Source organism: Hyperoodon ampullatus, assembly GCF_949752795.1.
Source record: "Hyperoodon ampullatus genome assembly, chromosome: 3".
Taxonomy (NCBI): Eukaryota; Metazoa; Chordata; class Mammalia; order Artiodactyla; family Ziphiidae; genus Hyperoodon; species Hyperoodon ampullatus.
In genome coordinates, this window is record NC_136916.1 from 175,795,809 (window position 1) to 175,821,461 (window position 25,653).

The window sequence follows — 25,653 nt, forward strand, 5'->3', positions numbered from 1 at the left end:
ATGGCTAGATAAAAGTATAAAATTAAAGAAGGCTGTACATTACCAATGACAAGAATAGCTTATGAACCATAGGTAATGATGTTTAATTCACTTCTGCACAACTGATGACTCCTACAAAAAGATGGAAGTGTTTCACACATTTTCAGAGATGTTTGCTACTCTCTTTTATATTTACATGCCAGTTGATATCAACATTTTTCCCTTCAAAAGATCTCAGTGAGAGGGAGCACATATGTGCTACATTGAAGGTCATTGCAAAGAGATCTAGTGTTATTGGCTCTATAGGAAATGAGCATATAGATAGATCATAGTAACATTCAAGGATCTTATTTTCAAGATTCTGTAATTTATATGTAGTGATTGTGTTATTATTGGACTAGTGAATGAATCAATAAACAAAGGGATAAAGGATTGAAGAAAAAGAGTGCTGAGCTTGGACCAATGATGACTCCTAGAGTGGGGGTTCGGTCTGAATCCAAAATTGTAATTAATTCCTATCTCAAAATCTGTGGTCTATTGAGTAAAAGGCATAAGGTAAGCTCCCTGGGAAATGAACTCATGAATGGATAAAGAAATATGTAAATGAATGAAGATAAGGAGGGCCACACAGAGACCAATTATGAAATTATGTAATAAAGATGATTATTAGTGCCTGTTTGAAACACGGGGTTCCATAGATGAAGAGATTAAAGCTCTGAACCCTTCCGTAGGGACGGTATAGACAGAGATACCTAAGAGTCCAGGTTGCTGCTTTCATTGCTTGTTTTAATTAGAAAAGGGGGAAAAGAAGTTTACGTAAAGGGTTGCTTAAATAATTGTCTTATTGAGAGAGGACCAAACATGAACCAATACTGAGACTGTGTCATATGAGCAGAGTTATGATTAATCTAACTCTATTCACTGAGTCTTATTTTTAAAAAAATCAAAAGAGGATTTAGTCAGTTATGTCCATGGACCATGAGCACTAAGCAGGATATTCAATGCTCTTATGCAGTGCCTTGGTTTTCATTGATATTGATATGTTGCTGTAAGAGAATGAAGGAATGTATTTTATATATAGATTAGTTATTCAAAAGAAGGCCAAGGAAGGGCCAATGAGGAACATGTGTTATGAACCAGAGGTAATGATTACTCCAGTTATACCCAAATGTTGTCCAGATAAAGAACAAGAATTCTGGGTTTCTCCCCACTTTGGCTAAAAGTGGTCAAGCACGGACCAATGGGACTGATATAGAAATTCACATGGAGAAATTCTTTAGAAAAATGGGTAACTAATTTATTTCATGCCTAATTATATACGCGAATCAATAAATGAATCACTAGATATATAAATCAGAAAAAATTGTGTGAATTGGTGAGAATATACCACAAAACAAAGATTTACATTTATCCAATTTTGCACAAGTGAGATCCATTAAAAGCAATCACCAAGCTGTTAAATTTATGAATAGGGAGTTTGTAGATACAATTTATGATAGATAAAGTTTCTTATTCTCATATTGGTATTCATTGTATTATTTAAAAATAAAAATTAAATGAATCAACAAATAAAGAGTGCCATTCTTGGGCAATGATGAGATTATTAAATGACCCAAGTTTATAATTAATCAAATACTGAAAAACTAACTTCCATTAAAGAAAATCTAACTATAGGCTCTTTCTTTTTTTTGGAAAGTCTGTGTTTTCACCAAGTGAACGTACTACAGATGACTTAATCATTATCTAATGCTAAAGATCTTGGCTTTTACAAATTTGGTGGGTAAGGACAGAAGAGAGTGATGTAAGTAACAGAGTTTATGTTCTTGGGTTGGGCGGTTGGTTTATGGGTGCTGCTTAAAGTTTTCAAAGTAATAATTGGGTATATTAATAAATAAAACCAAATAGCACCAACATGGACCAGAATTGGGATTTATGATTGATTAATCTGATTTAGTACTCTTTTTTAAAAATGAATTTATTTATTTATTTATTTTTGGCTGCGTTGGGTCTTAGTTGCTGTGCGCGGGCTTTCTCTAGCTGCGGCCAGCGGGGGCTACTCTTCGTTGCGGTGCGCAGGCTTCTCATTGCGGTGGCTTCTCTTGTTGTGGAGCACGGGCTCGTTGCAGAGCACGGACTCTAGACACGCGGGCTCAGAAGTTATGGCTTGCGACGTCTAGAGCACAGGCTCAGTAGGTGTGGCGCACAGGCTTAGTTGCTCCGCGGCATGTGGGATCTTCCCGGACCAGGGCTCAAACCCGTGTCCCCTGCATTGGCAGGTGGATTCTTAAGCACTGTGCCACACGGAAGCCCTGATTTAGTACTCTTAAAGTCCAATAAAAAAGATGCACGTGTTTCCTTCACTTTCAGGGCTGCTTCACATTGTGTTTTATTTTTGTAGTACAATTCATTTAAGTATGGCTCCATTGATAAAGATTTAAGCTATTAATTTTTTGAAGGAGGAGCACATAAAAAGATGGAAAAAATTGTTCTCATCGTGGAGTGAGATTATGGGTCCCTTAGTTATTCACTGAATCATCTTTAAATGAAAAGGGCCAAGCATGGACCAATGGGACTGATATGAAACAAGGATGCTGATTAATTTATATGTGCAAAAAGCACATATATATATATATTGCAAAAAATGTCTGTTAGCACTGTGGGAAATAGGCATATAGACAGTTATTAGTGATATTCAAGGATGTTGTTCTTGGGCTTTTTGATTCATGAGAATTGATTATATTATTATTAGTGAATCAATGAATAAAGGAATAAACAATGCATAAAAAAGAAAGAAAAAGATGCCCAATATAGACCAATGATGAGTATTCTGAAATGTATCAATCAAAGATTTTGATTAAGGTCTGTAACTTTGAGATTTATTAGAACAAAAGAAATCTTGTTTATTTACTTTGTGGAAGAGGGGCTTACAGTGAAAGTCAGGAGTAGTCAAAGATGTGGTTCTTGAGCTTTAGTTCTTAATGCCTGTGAAATGTATTGTAAGTGAAGCAATGCAAGAATAAATGAAAAAGTGTAAATGAATGATGACCAATGATTCAAGTCTGCAATGAAACAAGGATTATTATTTAAATATATTATTTCCTGAAGCACTGAGTTTCATAACCTAAATAGCTCAAGTCTCTCTTAACTGTTTTACATATGGGATATATTCTACTCAAGGAGTCCATGTTGTTTTTGGGTTGGTGTTGGGTAGTTGGTTGTTAGTTTATTTAGAAAAGGAACAAATCATTTACATTAAAAATAATTGTTTAAATAAGTGCCTAATTGAAAGAAGGCCAAGCATGGACTAATACTGGGAATATGATAGTATATGTGATCAAATCAATTCTGTTCACTGACTACTATTTTAAAAAACAAGAAAGGATCTAACAAGTTATATCTGTGGACAGTGAGTGTATGGACAGAAACTAGTATTAGTCAATATTCTCGTTCAGGGTCTTGGCTTGCATTCATTTCGGATGTGTTGTTAAAAGTGAATAAATGAATGAGTTCACATTTGGTCAGTTATTTAAAAGAAGGTAGTACATGGGTCAGTGAGGAGCAGGCGTCATGAAACAAAGATAATGATTAAACCATTTTAGATGGAAAAAAAGAAATCTAGTCTTATTTTACTTTGGACAAAGAGCATGTCAGCAGTTGCATGAAATGGTATTTCAATTCTGAATACTGGTGGGTTTTACTCTTTTTCTTTAAAAAGATGAATAAATGATCACATTATGCTTTGAGTATTTAAATAAGAGAAAAACATGAGTGAGTCAGTGGATGAAAAATTAGGGTAAATCTTGGACCAATATTTTATGGCACACTCTAAGCAATGCATGAATGTGGTCCTTTAAAAAAGATGAATGAGGTTGTGAACTGTGTGGCTAGGGAGTATATAGATCAATAGAAGTACCAGTTACATTAATTATTCTCATGTTAGGTGGTAGACTTAACAGCATTCACTACATTAATTAAAAACTAAACAGTAAACAAGTCAATATATGAAAAGTCAATAATAAGAATGTGACAGGAACCAAGGTTTATGATTAATCTAGTACCTCATGACTCCAGTTTGTTAAAAAAAGTTAAGTTTATCTTGTTGCATTCTCTATAAAAATGTGCATCTTACGTCACAGAATGAAAGCACTATAGCTGATTTAATTATTCAATAGTCATAAGATTTTAGTTTTTACCTCTGGATAAGGAGTCTAGAGACTCTGGTAGATGACAGTCAAAATTCATGTCCTTGGTGAAGGTGATTTGTTCATCCTGACATTATGTTAAAGGAAAAAATACTAAATATATAAATAAAATCAAAGTATGCCATGCAGGGACCAATAATGGTAATTAACCAAATTTTACAAGTAATCCAATTAAGGGCAACTGAGATTCATTAAAAATGATGGAGGGCTTTTATTCATCTTCAGAGTTTTTAATATTTTATTTTATACCATGGTTAATTTAAACCTTTCCTCAGTGATAAAGAACTAGGCCATAACTCCTTGAAGGGGGAGTAGATAGGAGAAGAGAAAATAGTATTAATGTACTCATGGTGAGATATGACAGTTGTTGGTTGATCATTGTATTGTATTAGTTATTTATTGCTGTGTAACAAATTACCCTACAAGGTAGTGACTGAAAACAACAGTAAATATTTGTTACCTATCACAGTTTCTATGCGGCAGGAATCCAGGAGAGGATTAGTGGGCAGTTTTGGCTTAGGGTCTTTTGTGAGGTTGTGGTCAAGATGTCAGGTAGAATTGTAGATATATGAAAGCTTGGGCTGGAGGATCTGCCTCCATGGCTCACTTAACGTGACTAGAAAGTTGGTGCTGGTTGTTGGCAGGAGGCCAAGATTTCTACCTACATGGGCCTCTCCTCAGGACTGCTTGAGTGTCCTTACAACATGACAGCTGACTTCCCCAAGAGTAATAAATACAAGAGAAAGGGAGGTGGAAAACTCAATGTATATTTATAACCTAAATTCAGAAGTCATACACCATCACTCTCTCAAGTATTCTGTTGGTTATAGAGGCCAGGCATGATTTAATATGGGAGGAGATTGCACAAGGCTATGAATACCAGGCGTCATGGATCATTGGGTGCCATCTTGGAGGCTGGCTACCACAGCTACCATCTTTAAAATGTGGAAAAATTAAATAAAAGAAGGACAAGCATGGACAAGGTATAAATATGGGATTGGCATGAAGCAAGTAAGCTGATAATCTCTATGTATAATGCTGAGATCTGCTGCAAAAAAGATGTAGCCTCTTAGTTTTATGGAAAACAAGCCTGTAGATAGAGCTTCGTAACATTCTAGGGTATAGTTTTTAGTTTTCTAAATTTTATTTTTACACTTTGACTTTATTATTATTAGTGACTTAATGAGAGAATCAGTAAACAAAAGTATGCATGAATGGAAAAGGCTCCAAATTTGGACCAGTGAATATCTGGGGTGCCTGAATCAATGATTTTGATTAAACCCTATAACTCTGAGGCCAGAGACCTAGTTAATGACTGTATGGAAAATGAACGTACAGCAGAAGTTAATAATATTCAGGATTTTGTTAGGCTATTAAGGTTCATAGGTCTGGATTGTATTACTGTAAGTGAATTAATGAACAAAGAAATATATATATATATATATATATATATATATATATATATATATATATATAAAGACAAGGAAAGCCATATGTGGTCCAATTATGAGTGTTTAATATATTTTTTATTATTAATATTTTTCTGAAATACTCAGTTCCAACATGAATCTATTTGGGTAAGTAGCATATAGAGATAAATAAACTGGAAATCAATGTCGTTCTGCATTATTTGGGCAGTGCTGGTTGCTTATTGAAAATAAGAAGATATGATCTAATTGGTTATGTCTGGGAGTAATGAGCACATGAGCAGCTGTTAATACCATTGACATTTCTGATCCAGTTTCTATGTTCAGTGGTACTGGTGATATTATGAGTGAATGTATAAGTACAGTCATCTTTCACCCAGTTATTTTGAAGAAGGTAACGTGGGATTTCTCAACCTCGCACTATGGGCGTTTTGAGCTGGGTAATTCATTGCTGTCGGAGCACGGTCCGGTACATTGTAGAATGTTTGGTAACTGCACTGACGTCTACTAACTAGATGCCAGCATTGACCCCCTCTCCTATTGTGACAACCAAAAATATCTCAACATTGACATATGTCCTCTGGGGGCAATATCCCCCCCAATGAGGACCACTAGGTAAAGCACGGATCAAAGAGGAACATGTGTTAAAAAACAATGTGACTCATTTGTCCTATCGTTCCTTACTGATATTAAGACGAAGAAAAATCAAACTAGGCTCTTCCCACATTATCTCAGGTTCATGTGTATCTAATTGTATTGCAGTTTGAGTTGTTGATGGATTGATCATATTGTGTTTTCTCTGGAAAAATAAATTGATGTTCAAATTATTCATGAGTACAAAAGTAAATGAATAAATAAAACAATGAATTGATAAATAAATACACAAACTAGGGTCTAGCATGGACTATTGGTGAAAATGTGCCATGAAAGAAGTATTTAAGTAAATCCAATCCTGCACAAGTGACATCTACTCAACCTAAGTTGGGCTGTGAAAGAAAATAAGATGGAGGACATTTTCATCCCTTTCAGAGTGGATGATTATTCCACTGTATTTTTGTACCACAGCTAATTTAAATTTCCTCAAATGACTTAGGCTATTGACTCTTTAATGAGAGCACGTAAGGAGATGGTTGATGTTGTCGGGGCTCCTATTGTGGGGTAAAGATTGTGGGTTCATGGTCATTTACTGTATCATGTTTAAAATAGGGACAAATTAAATGAAAAGGAGTAAGCATGGATCTGCCATGAGTACAGAATTTCTAAGAAGCAAGGAAGTTAATTAATCCATGTGTGTGACTTTGAGATTCATACACTGAACTTAGCAATATCAGAGTTCTTAATTTTGGGATTTTTGTGTGTTTACTTTTTATTGTTAGTGAATCACTGAATGAGTCAATCAATAAAGGTGCAAATAAATGAAGAAAAAGAGTGCCAAGCCTAAACCAATTATGAGTATCCTGGGGTGTCTGAATCTGAAATTTTGATTAATCCTTATAGCTGTGAGATTTATTAGAAAAAGAAAATTACCCTATTATCTCTGTGGGAAATGATCATATAGCAGAAGTGAGGAAGTGTCAGTTCTTATTCTTGGTCTGTTGAGGTTCTTGAGTATAGATTACATTTTAAGTAAGTTAGTGTGTGAATAAAATATGTAAATGAATGAAGACAAGGAAGGCCCTGAATGGATCAATTATGAGAGTATGCAATTAAATAAGGAACAAGACTAATATGATTTAGAAATGCTGAGTTCCAATAAAATTAAATAGATCAAAGCTCTTACACTTTTGAGTACGAAACATAAAAGACAATTTTATATGAGTCAATGTTGCAATTGATGAAAAGCAAATTTTGTTTTTGTTTTTGTTTTAGATGTTGCTTACTTTTCTAAAATACTTTATTTTTTTAGAGCAGTTTTAGGTTCATAGCATAATTGAGAGGAATGTACAGAGATTTCCCATAATCCCCCCGGCTCTACATGTATATAGCCTCCCCCATTATCAGCATCCTGCACCAGAGGGGTACATTTGTTATAACTGATGAACCTTCACTGACACATCATTTTCACCCAAAGTCTGTAGTTGACCTCAGGGTTCACTCTTGGTGGTAAATTCAGTGGTTTTGGACAGATGTATAATGACATGGATCCACCATTACAGTATCACACAGAATATACTTCGCTGCCCTAAAAATCCTCTGTGCTCCATTCATCCTTCTCTCCCCTTAACCTCTGGCAACCTCTCCATTTATTGTCCCCCTAGTTTTGGCTTTTTCAGAATGTAATAGTGTTGGAATTATACAGTACATAGCCATTTCATATTGTCTTTTTAAATTTAGTAATATGTGTTTAAGGTTCCTTCACACCTTTTTATGGCTTTGATAGCTCCTTTCTTTTTAGTGAAGAATAATCTTCCATTATTTTGATGTAACACAGTTTATCTATTCACCTACTGAAGGATATCTTGGCTGCTTCCAAGTTTTGGCAATTTTGAATAAAGCTGCTATAAGTATCCATTTGGAGGTTTCTGTCTGGACATAAGTTTTCAGCTCCTTTGGGTAAATACCAAGGAGTGTGATTTCTGGATCGTATGGTAAGAAGATGTTTAGTTTCGTAAGGAACTGCCAAATATCTATTCTAATAGATGTGTAGTGGTATTTCATTGTTTTAATTTGCATTTCCCTCATGACATATGATGTGGAGAATCTTTTCATATGCTTATTTGCCATCTGTATATCTTCTTTGGTGAGGTATCTGTTGAGGTCTTTGACTTTTTTTTTTAATAGATCTTTATTGGAGTATAATTGCTTCACAATACCGTGTTAGTTTCTGTTGCACAACAAAGTGAATCAGCAATAATGCATACACATGTCCCCATATCCCCTCTCTCGTAAGCTTCCCTCCCGGCCTCCCTGTTCCACCCCTCTAGGTCATCCCAAATCACCGGGCTGATTTCCCTGTGCTATGCTGCTGCTTCCCACCAACCATTTTACATTCGGTAGTGTATATATGTTGATGCTACTCTCACTTCGCCCCAGCTTCACCCTCCCACCCATGTCATCAAGTCCATTCTCTATGCTTACCTCTTTATTCCTGCCCTGCAACTAAGTTCAGCAGTATCTTTTTTTTTTTTTTTTTTTGGATTCCATATATATGTGTTAGCATATGGTATTTGTTTTTCTCTTTCTGACTTACTTCACACTATGTGACAGACTCTGTGTCCATCCACCTCACTACAAATAACTCAATTTCATTTCTTTTTTGTTTTGAATTTTATGTATTTTTTATACAGCAGGTTCTTATTTGTCATCAATTTTATACACATCAGTGTATACATGTCAATCCCAATCGCCCAGTTCATCACACCACCATCCCCACCCCCACGCGGCTTTCCCCCCTTGGTGTCCATACGTTTGTTCTCTACATCTGTGTCTCAACTTTTGCCCTGCACACCAGTTCATCTGTACCATTTTTCTAGGTTCCACATACATGCATTGATATACGATATTTGTTTTTCTCTTTCTGACTTACCTCACTCTGTATAATAGACTCTAGATCCATCCACGTCTCTACAAATGACCCAATTTCGTTCCTTTTTATGGCTGAGTAATATTCCATTGTATATATGTACCACAACTTCTTTATCCATTCGTCTGTCGATGGGCATTTAGGTTGCTTCCATGACCTGGCTATTGTAAATAGTGCTGCACTGAATATTGGGGTGCATGTGTCTTTTTGAATTATGGTTTTCTCTGGGTTTAGGCCCAGTAGTGGGATTGCAGGATCATATGGTAATTCTATTTTTAGTTTTTTAAGGAACCTCCATACTGTTCTCCATAGTGGCTGTATCAATTTACATTCCCACCAACAGTGCAAGAGGGTTCCCTTTTATTCACACCCTCTCCAGCATTTGTTGTTTGTAGATTTTCTGATGAGGCCCATTCTAACTGGTGTGAGATGATACCTCATTGTAGTTTTGATTTACATTTCTCTAATAATTAGTGATGTTGAGCAGCTTTTCATGTGCTTCTTGGCCATCTGTATGTCTTCTTTGGAGAAATGTCTATTTAGGTCTTCAGCCCATTTTTGGATTGGGTTTTTTGTTTCTTTAATATTGAGCTGCATGAGCTGTTTATATATTTTGGAGATTAATCCTTTGTCTGTTGATTCCTTTGCAAATATTTTCTCCCATTCTGAGGGTTGACTTTTGGTCTTGTTTATGGTTTCCTTTGCTGTACCAAAGCTTTGAAGTTTCATTAGGTCCCATTTGTTTATTTTTGTTTTTATTTCCATTCCTCTAGGAGGTGGATCAAAAAAGATCTTGCTGTGATTTATGTCAAAGAGTGCTCTTCCTATGTTTTCCTCTAAGAGTTTTATAGTGTCCAGTCTTAAATTTAGGTCTCGAATCCATTTTGAGTTTATTTTTGTGTATGGTGTTAGGGAGTGTTCTAATTTCATTCTTTTACATGTAGCTGTCCAGTTTTCCCAGCACCACTTATTGAAGAGACTGTCTTTTCTCCATTGTATATCCTTGCCTCCTCTGTCATAGATTAGTTGACCATAGGTGCATGGGTTTATCTCTGGGCTTTCTATTTTGTTCCATTGATCTATGTTTCTGTTTTTGTGCCAGTACCATATTGTCTTGATTAGTGTAGTTTTGTAGTATAGTCTGAAGTTAAGGAGTCTGATTCCTCCCGCTCCATTTTTTTCCCTCAAGACTGCTTTGTCTATTCGGGGTCTTTTGTGTCTCCATACAAATTTTAAGATTTTTTTGTTCTAGTTCCGTAAAAAATGCCATTGGTAATTTCATAGGGATTGCTTTGAATCTGTAGATTGCTGTGGGTGGTATAGTCATTTTCACAATATTGATTCTTCCAATCCAAGAACATGTTATAGCTCTCCATCTGTTGGTATCATCTTTAATTTCTTTCATAAGTGCCTTATAGTTTTCTGCATACAGGTCTTTTTTCTCCCGAGGTAGGTTTATTACTAGGTATTTTATTCTTTTTGGTGCAGTGGTAAATAGGAGTGTTTCCTTAATTTTTCTTTCAGATTTTTCATCATTAGTCTATAGGAATGCAAGAGATTTCTGTGCATTAATTTTGTATCCTGCTACTTTACCAAGTTCATTGATTAGCTCTAGTAGTTTTCTGGTGGCATTTTTAGGATTCTCTATGTATAGTATCATGTCATCTGTAAACAGTGAGAGTTTTACTTCTTCTTTTCCAATTTGTATTCCTTTTATTTCTTTTTCTTCTCTGATTGCCATGGCTAGGACTTCCAAAACTACGTTGAATAATAGTGATAACAGTGGACATCCTTGTCTTGTTCCTGATCTTAGAGAAAAGGCTTTCAGTTTTTCACCACTGAGAATGATGTTTGCTGTGGGTTTGTCATATATGGCCTTCATTATGTTGAGGCAGGTTCCCTCTATGCCCAGTTTCTGGAGAGCTTTAATCATAAATGGGTGTTGAATTTTGTCAAAAGGTTTTTCTGCATCTATTGAGATGATCATATGGTTTTTATTCTTCAATTTGTTAATATGGTGTATCACATTGATTGATTTGCATATATTGAAGAATCCTTGCATCCCTGGGATAAATCCTACTTGTTCATGGTGTATGATCCTTTTAATGTGTTGTTGGATTCTGTTTGCTAGTATTTTGTTGAGGATATTTGCGTCTATATTCATCAGTGATATTGGTCTGTAATTTTCTTTTTTTGTAGTATCTTTGTCTGGTTTTGGTATCAGGGTGCTGATGGCCTCATAGAATGAGTTTGGGAGTGTTCTTTCCTCTGCAATTTTTGGAAGAGTTTGAGAAGGATAGGTGTTAGCTCTTCTCTAAATGTTTGATAGATTCACGTGTGAAGCCATCTGGTCCTGGACTTTTGTTTGTTGGAAGATTTTTAATCACAGTTTCAGTTTCATTACTTGTGATTGGTCTGTTCACATTTTCTATTTCTTCCTAGTTCAGTCTTGGAAGGTTATACCTTTCTAAGAATTTGTCCATTTCTTCCAGGTTGTCCATTTTATTGGCATAGAGTTGCTTGTAGTAGTCTCTTAGGATGCTATGTATTTCTGCAGTGTCAGTTGTAACTTCTCCTTTTTCATTTCTAATTTTATTGATTTGAGTCCTCTCCCTCTTTTTCTTGACGAGTCTGGCTAATGGTTTATCAATTTTGTTTATCTTCTCAATGAACCAGCTTTTAGTTTTATTGATCTTTGCTCTTGTTTTCTTTGTTTCTGTTTCATTTATTTCTGCTCTGATCTTTATGATTTCTTTCCTTCTGCTAACTTTGGGTTCTGTTTGTTCTTCTTTCTCTAGTTCCTTTTGGTGTAAGGTTAGATTGTTTATTTGAGATTTTTCTTATTTCTTCAGGTAAGCTTGTATAGCTATAAACTTCCCTCTTAGAACAGCTTTTGCTGCATCCCATAGGTTTTGGATCGTCATGTTTTCATTGTCATTTGTCTCTAGGTATTTTTTGATTTCCTCTTTGATTTCTTCAGTGATCTCTTGGTTATTTAGTAACGTATTGTTTAGCCTCCATGTGATTCTGTTTTTTTAGGTTTTTTTCCCCATAATTCCTTTCTAATCTCATAGCGTTGTGGTCTGAAAAGATGTTTGATATGATTTCAATGTTCTTAAATTTACTGAGGCTTGATTTGTGACCCAAGATGTGATCCATCCTGGAGAATGTTCCATGCGCAATTAAGAAGAAAGTGTTATATACTGTTTTTGGATGGAATGACCTATAAATATCAATTAATCTATCTGGTTATTGTGTCATTTAAAGCTTCTGTTTCCTTATTTATTTTCATTTTGGATGATCTGTCCATTGGTGTAAGTGAGGTGTTAAAAGTCCCCCACTATTATTGTGTTACTGTCTGTTTACTCTTTTATAGCTGTTAACAGTTGCCTTATGTATTGAGGTGCTCCTATGTTAGGTGCATATATATTTATAATTGTTATATCTTCTTCTTGGATTGATCCCTTGATCATTATGTAGTGTCCTTCCTTGTCTCTTGTAACATTCTTTATTTTAAAATCTATTTTATCTGATATGAGTATAGCTACTCCAGCTTTCTTTTGATTTCCATTTGCATGGAATATCTTTTTCCATCCTCTCACTTTCAGTCTGTATGTGTCCCTAGGTCTGAAGTGGGTCTCTTGTAGACAGCATATATATGGGTCTTGTTTTTGTATTCACTCAGCGAGACTGTGTCTTTTGGTTGGAGCATTTAACCCATTCACATTTAAGGTAATTATCAATATGTATGTTCCTATGACCATTTTCTTAATTGTTTTGGGTTTGTTTTAGTACGTCCTTTTCTTCTCTTGTGTTTCCCACTTAGAGAAGTTCCTTTAGCATTTGTTGTAGAGCTGGTTTGGTGGTGCTGAATTCTCTTAGCTTTTGCTTGTCTGTAAAGCTTTTGATTTCTCCATCGAATCTGCATGAGATCCTTGCCGGGTAGAGTAATTTTGGTTGTAGGTTCTTCCCTTTCATCACTAAGTATATCATGCCTCTCCCTTTTGGCTTGTAGAGTTTTTGTTGAGAAATCAACTGTTAACCTTATGGTAGTTCCCTTGTATATTTGTCGTTCTTCCCTCGCTGCTTTCAATAATTTTTCTTTGTCTTTAATTTTTGCCAATTTGTTTACTATGTGTCTTGGCATGTTTCTCCTTGGGTTTATCCTGTATGGGACTCACTGCACTTCCTGGACTTGGGTGGCTATTTCCTTTCCCATGTTAGGGAAGTTTTCAACTATAATCTCTTCAAATATTTTCTCTGGTCCTTTCTCTGTCTCTTCTCCTTCTGGGACCCCTATAATACGAATGTTGTTGCATTTAATGTTTTCCCAGAGGTCTCTTAGGCTGTCTTCATTTCTTTTCATTCTTTTTTCTTTATTCTGTTCTGCAGCAGTGAATTCCACCATTCTGTCTTCCAGGTCACTTATCCGTTCTTCTGCCTCAGTTATTCTGCTATTGATTCCTTCTAGTGTACTTTTCATTTCAGTTATTGTATTGTTCATCTCTATTTGTTTGTTCTTTAATTCTTCTAGGTCTTTGTTAAACATTTCTTGCATCTTCTCGATCTTTGCCTCCGTTCTTTTTCCGAGGTCCTGGATCATCTTCACTATCATTATTCTGAATTCTTTTTCTGGAAGGTTGCCTATCTTCACTTTATTTAGTTGTTTTTCTGGGGTTTTATCTTGTTCCTTCATCTGGTACATAGCCCTCTGCCTTTTCAGCTTGTCTTTCTTCCTGTGAATGTGGTTTTTGTTCCACAGGCTGCAGGATTGTAGTTCTTCTTGCTTCTGCTCTCTTCCCTCTGGTGAATGAGGCTATCTAAGAGGCTTCTTTGACTCTTTTTTTAATGACTTTGTTTATTTTCTTTTTTTCCCCTTAATTTTATTTATTTATTACTGGCTGTGTTGATCTTTGTTGCTGCACGTGGGCTTTCTCTAGTTGCAGCAAGCAGGCGCTACTCTTCGTTGCAGTGCATGGGCTTCTCATTGTGGTGGCTTCTCTTGTTGCCGAGAATGGGCTCTAGGTGTGTGTTTTCAGTAGTTGTGGCACACAGGCTCAGTAGTTGTGGCCTGCGGGCTCTAGAGTGCAGGCTCAGTAGTTGTCGCACACGGGCTTAGTTGCTCTGTGGCATGTGGGATCTTCCTGGGCCAGGGCTTGAACCCGTGTCCCTGCATTGGCAGGCAGATTCTTAAGCAGTGTGCCACCAGGGAATTCCCAAGTTGTTTGTTTTCTTATTGTTGATTTTAAGTATTCTTTGTGTGTTTTGGATAATAGTCATTTATCAGACATGTCTTGCAAATATTTTTCCCCCAATCTGTGGCTTGTATTTTATTCTTATGAATCTTTCTTTGCAGAGCAGAATCTTTTCATTTTAATGAAGTCCAACTTATCAATTATTTCACATATGTCTTTGGTGTTGTATTTAAAAAGTCATCACTTGAACCACCTCCTAGCGAAATGGAAATAAAAACAAAAATAAACAAATGGGACCTAATGAAACTTATAAGCTTTTGCACAGCAAAGGAAACCATAAACAAGACCAAAAGACAACCCTCAGAACGGGAGAAAATTTGCAAATGAAGCAACTGACAAAAGATTAATCTCCAAAATTTACAAGCAGCTCAATAACAAGAAAACAAACAACCCATCCCAAAAATGAGCAGAAGACCTGAGTAGACATTTCTCCAAAGAAGATACACAGATTGCCAGCAAACACATGAAAGAATACTCAACATCATTAATCTATAGAGAAATGCAAATCAAAACTACAATGAGATATCATCTCACACTGCTCAGAATGGCCATCATCAAAAAATCTAGAAACAATGAATTCTGGAGAGGGTGTGGAGAAAAGGGAACCCTCTTGCACTGTTGATGGGAATGTAAATTGATACAGCCACTATGGAGAACTGTATGGAGGTTCTTTAAAAAATTAAAAATAGAACTACCATATGACCCAGCAATCCCACTACTGGGCATATACCCTGAGAAAACCATAATTCAAAAAGAGTCGTGTATCAAAATGTTCATTGCAGCTCTATTTACAATAGCCAGGACATGGAAGCAACCTAAGTGTCCATCGACAGATGAATGGATAAAGAAGATGTGGCACATATATACAATGGAATATTACTCAGCCATGAAAAGAAACGAAATTGAGTTATTTGTAGTGAGGTGAATGGACCTAGAGTCTGTCATACAGAGTGAAGTAAGTCAGAAAGAGAAAAACAAATATAGTAGTCTAACACATGTATATGGAATCTAAGAAAAAAAAAAGTCACGAAGAACCTAGGGGTATGAAGGGAATAAACACACAGACCTACTAGAACATGGACTTGAGGTTATGGGGAGGGGGAATGGTAAGCTGTGACAAAGTGAGAGAGTGGCATGGACATATACACACTACCAAACGTAAAATAGATAGCTAGTGGGAAGCAGCTGCATAGCACAGGGAGATCAGCTGGGTGCTTTGTGACCACCTAGAGGGGTGGGATAGGGAGGGTGGGAGGGAGGGAGATGCAAGAGGGAAGAGATATGGGAACATATGTATATGTGTAACTGATTCACTTTGTTATAAAGCAGAAACTAACACACCATTGTAAAGCAATTGTACTCCAATAAAGATGTTAAAAAAAAAAAGTCATCACTAAACACAATGTCAGCTAGGTTTTCTCTTATGTTATCTTCTAGGGGTTTTATTGTTTTACATTTTTCATTTAGGTCTATGATCCATTTTGAGTTAATTTTTGGGAAGAGTGTAAGTTCTTTGTCTAGATTTCTTTCTTTCTTTTTTTTTAATGTGGACGTCCAGTTGTTCCAGCACCACTTATTGAAGAGTGCTCCTTTTTCAAAACTCAGTTGCCCATATTTATGTGGGCCTTATTTCTGGGCTCTATTCTGTTCCATGGAGCAGTTTGTGAATTCTTTCACCAATACCACAGTCTTGATTATTGTAGCTTTATAGTAAGTCTTGAAGTCAGATACTGCCATACCTCCAACTTTGTTTCTCAATATTGCGTTGGCTATTCTGGTTTTTTTTTTTTTTTTTTTTTTGACTATCCATATAAATTTTAGGATCACTGTGTCTATATCCACAAAACAACTTGCTGGGATTTTGATTGGAATTGCCTTGAATCTACAGATCAAGTTGGAAAGAACTGACATTTAGACAATATTGACTCTTCCTATCCATGAACATGGAATATCCTTCCATTTATTTAGTTCTTCTTTGATTATTTTCATCTGAGTTTTATAGTTTTCCTCATATACTATTTATACATATTTTGTCAGTTTTATACCTAAGTATTTCATTTTTTGGGTGCCAATGTAAATAATATTATGTTTTTAATTTCAAATTCCACATGTTCATTGCTATTATATTGGAAAGTGTTTGACTTTTACTTATTTACCTTGTATCCTGCAGCCTTGCTATATTTGCTTATGAGTTCCAGGAGTTTTTTGGTTAGTGCTTTTGTATTTGCTACATAGACGACCATGTCATCTGTTAATAAAGACAGTTTTATTTCTTCTTTCACTAATAGTATACTTTTTATTTCCTTTTATTCTCTTGTTATGTTAGCTATAACTTCCAGTACAATGTTGAAAAGAAGTGTTGAGAGGGAACAGCCTTGCATTGATATTGATATTAGTGGGAAAGCTTCAAATTTTACATCATTAGGTATGATATTAGCTATAGGTTTTTTGTAAATATTCTTTGTCAAGTTGAGGAAATTCCTCTCTATTCCTAGTTTACTGAGAGTTATTTTTTCTCATGAATTGCTGTTGTATTTTATCAGATGCTTTTTATGCATCTATTGATATGATCATGTGAATATTCTCCTTTAGCCTTTTGATGTGATAGATTACACTAATTGACTTTTGAATATTGAACCGGCCTTGCATAGTGGGATAAATTCTAGTTGATCATATTGTATTTCTTTTTATACATTGTTGGTTTCAATTTGCTGATATTTTGTTGAGGATTTTTGCACCTATGTTCATGAGAGATATTGTTCTGTAGTTTTTTTGTAATTTTTTTTATTAGGGTAATGCTGGCTCCATAGAATGGTTTAGGAAGTGTCTTCTCAGCTTGTATCTTCTAAAAAAGGCTTTAACAATCTACAGATTCAGTGCAATCCTTATCAAACTACCACTAGCATTTTTCACAGAACTAGAACAAAAAATTTCACAATTTGTATGGAAACACAAAAGACCCCCAATAGCCAAAGCAATCTTGAGAGAGAAAAACGGGGCTGGAGGAATCAGGCTCCCTGACTTCAGACTATACTACAAAGCTACAGTAATCAAGATAGTATGGGCTTCCCTGGTTGCGCAGTGGTTGAGAGTCCGCCTGCGGATGCAGGGGACACAGGTTCGTGCCCCAGTCCGGGAAGATCCCACATGCTGCGGAGCGGCTGGGCCCGTGAGCCATGGCCTCTGAGCCTGCACGTCTGGAGCCTGTGCTCTGCAATGGGAGAGGCCACAACAGTGAGAGGCCCGCATACCGCAAAAAAAAAAAAAAAAAAAAAAAGGTAGTATGGTACTGGCACAGAAACAGAAATATAGATCAATGGAATGGGATAGAAAGCCCAGAGTTAAACCCACACACACATGGTCAACTAATCTATGACAATGGAGGCAAGAATATACAGTGGAGAAAAGACAGACTCTTCAATAAGTGGTGCTGGGAAAACTGGACAACTACATGTTAAAGAATGAAATTAGAACACTCCCTAACACCATACACAAAAATAAACTCAAAATGGATTAAAGACCTAAATGTAAGGGCAGACACCATCAAACTCTTAGAGGAAAACATAGGTAGAACACTCTATGACATAAATCACAGCAAGATCCTTTTTGACCCACCTCCTAGAGAAATGGAAATACAAACAAAAATAAACAAATGAGACCGAATGAAACTTAAAAGCTTTGGTACAGCAAAGGAAACCATAAACAAGACCAAAAGACAACCCTCAGAACGGGAGAAAACATTTGCAAATGAAGCAACTGACAAAGGATTAATCTCCAAAATTTACAAGCAGCTCATGCAGCTCAGTATCAAAAAAATAAACAACCCAATCCAAAAATGGGCAGAAGACCTAAATAGAATTTCTCCAAAGAAGATATACAGATTGCCAACAGATACATGAAAGAATGCTCAACATCATTAATCATTAGATAAATGCAAATCGAAACTACAATGAGATATCATCTCACTCTGGTCAGAATGGCCATCATCAACAAATCTAGAAACAATGAATTCTGGAGAGGGTGTGGAGAAAAGGGAACCCTCTTGCACTGTTGATGGGAATGTAAATTGATACAGCCACTATGGAGAACAGTATGAAGGTTCCTTAAAAACTAAAAATAGAACTACCATACGACCCAGCAATCCCATTACTGGGCATATACCCTGAGAAAACCATAATTCAAAAAGAGTCATGTACCAAAATATTCACTGTAGCTCTATTTACAATAGCCAGGACATGGAAGCAACCTAAGTGTCCATCAACAGATGAATGGGTAAAGAAGATGTTGCACATATATACAATGGAATATTACTCAGCCATAAAAAGGAACAAAACTGAGTTGTTTGTAGTGAGGTGGATGGACCTAGGGACTATCATACAGAGTGAAGTACGTCAGAAAGAGAAAAAACAAATACTGTATGCTAACACATATATATAGAAACTAAGAAAAAAAAAGTCATGAAGAACCTAGGGACAAGAAGGGAATAAAGACGCAGACCTACTAGAGAATGGACTTGAGGATACGGGGAGGGGGAATGGTAAGCTGTGACAAAGTGAGAGAGTGGCATGGACATACATACACTACCAAACGTAAAATAGATAGCTAGTGGGAAGCAGCTGCATAGAACAGGGAGATCAGCTAGGTGGTTTGTGACCACCTAGAGGGGTGGGACAGGGAGGGTGGGAGGGAGGGAGATGCAAGAGGGAAGAGATATGGGAACATATGTATATGTATAACTGATTCATTATGTTATAAAGCAGAAACTAGCACACCATTGTAAAGCAATTATACTCCAATATAGATGTTAAATAAATAAATAAATAAATAAATAAGGCTTTAAGAGAATTTATAATTTTTTCCTTAAATATTTGGTAAAATTCACCAGAGAACCCACCTGGGTGTGGTGCTTTCTGTTTTGGAAGGTTATTAATCATAGATCTATTTCTTTAATGGATATAGGCCTATTCATATTGTCTATTTCTTCTTGTTTGGATTTTAGCAAATTGTGTCTTTTGAGGGACTAGTCTATTTCATCTAAGTTATCAAATTTGTGGGCATAGTGTTGTTCACAGCATCCTGTGACTGTTCTTCTACTGTCCCAGGGATCTGTAGAGCTTTCTCCTCAGACTTCTGATAATAGTAATTTGTGTCCTTTCATTTTTTTCCCTTAGCCTGACTAGTAGCTTACTGCTTTTATTGATCTTTTAAAATAAATAGCTTTTGGTTTCATTGATTTTTCTGTTGATTCTCTGTTTTCAATTTCATTGATTCTGCTTTAATTTTTATTATGTCTTTTTTTCTGTTTACTCTGGATTTAGTTTGTTCTTCTTTTCCTAGTTTTCTAAGGCAGAAACTTAGATTACTGATTTTACATATTTCTTTTATTCTTTAAATAAAAATTGTATATATTTAAGATGTACAAAAGATGTTTTGATGTACATATATATAGAGAGAAATAATTACCACAGACAAGCTAATTAACATATTCATCTCGCACACTTTTTGCTTTTTTGTTTTTGTGATAAGAGCATCTGAAACTACTCTCTTAACAAATTTACAGCATACAATATATTTATTAACTATGGTCACCATGCTGTGCATTAGATTTCTGGAACTTACCTACCTTACATAATAGCAGCTTTGTACCTTTGAGCAACATATTTCTATTTCCTCCACCTCCCTGCTCCTGGTAACCACTAGTCTAGTCTCTGCTTCTATGAATTCACCTTTTTTAGATTCCATGTGTCAGATCATTGAGCACTTTTCTTTCTGTATCTGGCTTATTTCACTTAGCATAATGTCCTCCATGTTCATCCACGTTGTTGCAAAAGACAGGATGTCCTTCTTTAAGGCTGAAAAATATTACACTGTATATATATATATATACCACAATTTCTTTATCCATTCATCTGTCAGAGAACACTAAGGTCTTCTTTTCTAATGTATGCATTCAATGCTATAAATTGCCCTCCAAGTACTGTTTTTGCTGCATCCATTTTTTTGTTTTTTGTTTTTGTGGTGTTTTTGAAACAGGAAACATTAACATAAATGAATGAGAAGCTCATTGAATGAGAAGCAGTTATGGACATATGTTGATGACAGGTCATATAAGAAACATTAGGATTGAAAAGATTGTGTTCTTTAAATTTTATTAACAGCCCAAACATGATCTAGTCAGTTATGTCTGTGACTAACAAGTGGATAGACAGATGTTTGTATCATTCAGGATTTATTCCTAGTGTCTTTGCATTCACAGATATTGATGTATTGTTATAATTGAATGCATAAATAATATCCTATCTTAATTGTTTAAAATAAGAGAAAGCACAGATCATTGGAAGACCATGTTTTATGAGACAATGATAATTATTAGTTTGGGGTTTTGCTACTGATGTTTATAGAAATAAAAAATTCCTAGCCTACTCCCATTTTTGATAAGGGACATATAATTCATTGCATATAATAGTATTTCTGTTCTGGATTACTGGCTGGTTTACCATTTTGACTTTCTTCATATAATGAGCATATAATTTAATCATTCCATGAGTAGTTAAGTAAATAAATAAATGAACATATAAAATTGAATCAAGTGGAGTAATCACTGAGAATGTGAAATAAGAATTTTTTAAAATGAGATTATGGGTGCTTTCCTTTTCTGTTTTTTTAAAACTGAAGTATAGTTGATATATAATATATAAATTACAAGGGTACAATATAGTGATTCACAATTTTTAAAGGTTATATACTCCATTTATAGTTATTATAAACTATTGACTATATTCCCCATGTTATACAACACATCCTTGTAGCTTATTTTATACCTAATAGTTTGTACCTCGTAATTCCTTACCCCTATATTTCCCCTCCCCCTTTTCTCTCCCCACTGATAACCACTAGTTTGTTCTCTGTATCCGCTAGTCTGCTTCTTTTTTGTTATATTCACTAGTTTGTTGTATTTGTTAGATTCATACTTTCTTTCTCTGTCTGACTTCACTTAATATCAATATGATAATCTCTAGGTCCATCCATGTTGCTGCAAATGGCATTATTTCATTCTTTTTTATGGTTGAGTAGTATTCCATTATACACACACACACACACACATACACACACACACACACACACCCCACATCTTCTTTACCCATTCATCTGTTCGTGGACACTTAGGTTGCTTCCATATCTTGGCAATTGTAAATAATGCTGCTATGAATATTGGGGTGCATATATGTTTTCAAATTAGTGGGGTTTTTTTCTGAATATATACCCAGGAGTGGAATTGCTGGATTATATGATAGTTCTATTTTTAGGTTTCTGAGAAACCTCCATACTGTTTTCCACGTTTTACATTCTGACCAACAGTATATGAGGGTTTCCTTTTCTCCACATCCTTGCCAACATTTGTTATTTGTGTTGTGTTTCATGATGGCCATTCTGACAGGTGTGAGGTGGTATTTCATTGTGGTTTTGATTTGCATTTCCCTGATGATTAGCGATGTTGAGTATCTTCTCATGTGCCTGTTGGCCGCCTGCTTTTCCTCTTTGGAAGAATGCTTATTCAGTTCTTCTGCTCATTTTTAATTTTTTTTTTAATGTTGAGTTGTACGAGCTATTTGTATATGTTGGATATTAACCCCTTATTGGATTTAAATGTACGCAAATAAGATTTAAATGTACCTAATTCTTCAAAAGTAGCATCCATTAAAATTATCTTTTATTCTGTTAAAACTGTTAAACTATAAAGATATATATGTATTTTTTGTGGTACGTGGGCCTCTCACTGTTGTGGCCTCTCCCGTTGTGGAGCACAGGCTCCAGACGCGCAGGCTCAGCGGGCCATGGCTCATGGGCCCAGCCGCTTCGCGGCATGTGGGATCCTCCCGGACCGGGACACGAACCCATGTCCCTTGCATCGGCAGGCGGACTCTCAACCACTGTGCCACCAGGGAAGCCCCCTATAAAGATATTTTTGTTAAATATCTTTCTTATTCTTATGTGTGAATTCAACAGCGGCTATAACTAAAAGTATCTAAAAGTAAAAGTTGAATACTGGATTAATTAAAAAGGACCAAAGTTTATAACTACCTAGCTCCAAGTAACTAAAATACGCTTAAATTCTAGTTTAATTCTCCTTCTTCCTCCACAGAATGACCACAGGACAGCACACTTATTCATTTTCTAAGAAGCAAAATCTTGGCAGTTAGCTCTGTGAGTTAAGAACATAGAGAAAAATAAGTAAGTAAGACTTGAAGTTCCTATCCTTGGGTAGGATGATTTGTTCACAAATATTTAGTGGTATTTCAAAAGAATCAATGTGTATAAAGGAAATAAAAATCCCAAATATGGACCAATGATGGGAATATGTTATGAATCAAAAATTATGTTTAGTCTAATTCAGCAGTCTAATTCAGTAGTCGTTTCATTCATTTTTAGAACTACTTAATATTACATTTTATGTTCCTTCACAAATGACTTAAACATTTCCATATCAGTATAGCACTGGCTGATAACTGTGTGGCAACCCACAAGCCCATGGAAGACTCTATGTTTGAGAAGTGATTAAAGATGGTGGTTTCATCACTTTTCATTGAACCATCATTAAAACATTGGCAAACTAAATAAAAGTAACACCCAGAAGGACTAATGGTGAATATGGATTTGGTATGAAGCATGGATGTTGATTGATCACACATGTTCTCTGAGGTCCATTATTAAACGAGATCCTGTTCCTGGAATTTTATGATTGTATTGTTACTCATGGATCAATTAATAAGTAAATACAGAAAGAACAACATGTCTGGATCGATGATGAGTTCCATGGGGTATCTGAAACAGGAGTTTTGATTAAACCCATATGCAATTCTGAGGTCCATTGCAAAGAGACACATGGTTAAATTATTCCCTCTGTGGGAAATGAGCACATGGTACTTTGTGTTTGTTCTTCTGTGGTTCTTGGGGATGGATTGTATTTTTATTATAAAGTTGAGCCATAAATAAGTGAAATGTATCAATAAATTTAAAAATATAATAAGTCATGTACCTATTAAGGAATGTAACAAAACATGGATTGTTATTAAAATCTAGCTGAGACTCTGACTCTTTACTATACATTAATAGTAGAGACTGTTACTCCTCTGGAAAGTGGTATATGTATGGTCATTTGTATATAACAGTTTTTGTTCTGTGTTGGTGGTGGGTTGCTGACTGGTTGTGGTATTAAGGAAATGCAAATGCATTTACTTGTATAAATACTTGTTTAAATAACCACGTAATTGAGAGCTAGAGACCACTGATGAGAATGTTTTGTAAGACAACACTTCTAATTAATCCAATCCTTTTTTTCATTGACTTTTGTTAAAACAATAAAAAAAGAAGGAAGTCTGTTATTCTCAATGGCAATGACATAGATAGACATAAATTTTGTTCAGTGTTCTTGTCTAGTGGATAAGATCACAGATATTGGTATGTTTGTATAAGAGAAAGAAGGTATAATTTTATATCTCAACCTATTTTTAGGAAGTCAGCAAACCACAGACCAATTCAGAACACATGCTTTGATATCAGGATACTGATTCATCTTGTTTTCTGAGTCAGATATTCTAGGAAAAATTCTAAGCTCTTCTATTTTTTGAAAGGTACACCTGAACCTTTCCAAGTTCCAGTAATTTGATTCTGGGTTAGTGTCTAACCATTTTGAGTTTTTTTGAGAAAAATAAAGACATGATAATATTATTCCCTGAAAAATAAAATAAATCAGTAGGTGAATGAATCCATAAGTCCATATAGTGGAGGATTGGTGAGATTGTACCATGAAACATATTAAATATGTCCAATTCTGCAGAAGTCCAATAAGATGATCTTGGCTCTTCCTATGTAAGTAGCAAGTAAAGTCAGATATCTGTAATTGTAGTTTTAATTTTGTGTTGAACAATGAATTCGGTGGTATTCATATAATTTAATAGTAAAATTTAAGTAAGTAAATAAAAGAGTGCCGTTCTTAGGAAAATGATGAGAATGTGTTATAGCAATTTGAAAAAAGCTAACTCTATAGTTTTTAATAATAGGCTCTTATTTTTCTTTATAGAATGAACACCACACATCTGATTTAATCATTCTCTAAACGTGAAGACCCTTACTTCTGAGACTAAGGAGCTTAAAGACCGAAATAAGGAAACATCAATGTTGGTGTTCTAAGTTCTGATGGGGGTTATTAATGGGATCCCACTAAATTATTTCAATAAAATAAATAGTTAAATAGTACATGAAATTAAGGAATGCCAGTTACCAGCCCATGATTGGAATGTGTCATAAACTAACATTTATGATTAATTTGACTCGGCCCAACTAAGGACCGTTACTAAAGTGATGGAGGGCATTTCACATATTTTCAGAGCAGTTTAACTTCCTACTTAATATTCTTGCCACATTTGCTGAATCCATTTCTTCATTGATTAAGATCTCAGTTGTTAACTCTTTGAGGCTGGAGTACTTTGGAAGATGGCAGATGTCATTTTTGTCAGTTGTGGGCTAAGATGATAGGTCTGTGGTTGTTGATTACACTAGCTTTAATGTAAGGACAAATCAAGTGAAAGAGTAGCAGGTGGGCACTAATCTTAAGTAAGGGATTGATATGAAGCAAGCATGCTGATTAACCCCTACATGTAAAACAGAGCCTCACAGTGAAAAGTGACTGAGTCTATTCACTCTACATGAACAGGGGCAATGAATAGATCTTGGTTGTATTTAAGGCTTTTGTTCTTAGTTTTGCGTCACCGAAGGTAATTGATTGTATAATTATTCGTGAATTCATGAACGAGTGAATCAGTTCAAGAAGGCATAAGTGGATGAAGAAATAGAAAGACATGCCTGGGTCGATGACGGGTATTGGTGGAGGTATCTGAGTCAATAACTTTTCTTTTTTTTTTTTTTTTTTTTTTTTTTTTTGTGGTACGCGGGCCTCTCACTGTTGTGGCCTCTCCCATTGCGGAGCACAGGCTCCGGATGCACAGGCTCCGGATGCACAGGCGCAGCAGCCATGGCTCACGGGCCCAGCCGCTCCGCAGCATGTGGGATCTTCCCGGACCGGGGCACGAACCCGTGTCCCCTGCATTGGCAGGCGGACTCTCAACCACTGCGCCACCAGGGAAGCCCCCTGAGTCAATAACTTTGATTAAGCGCTCTGTGTAACTTTGAGGACCACTATGGGAAGAGAACTAGTAAATATTCTCTGTAGACATTAACTAGTAGTAGAAGTTAGGAAAAGGCAATAA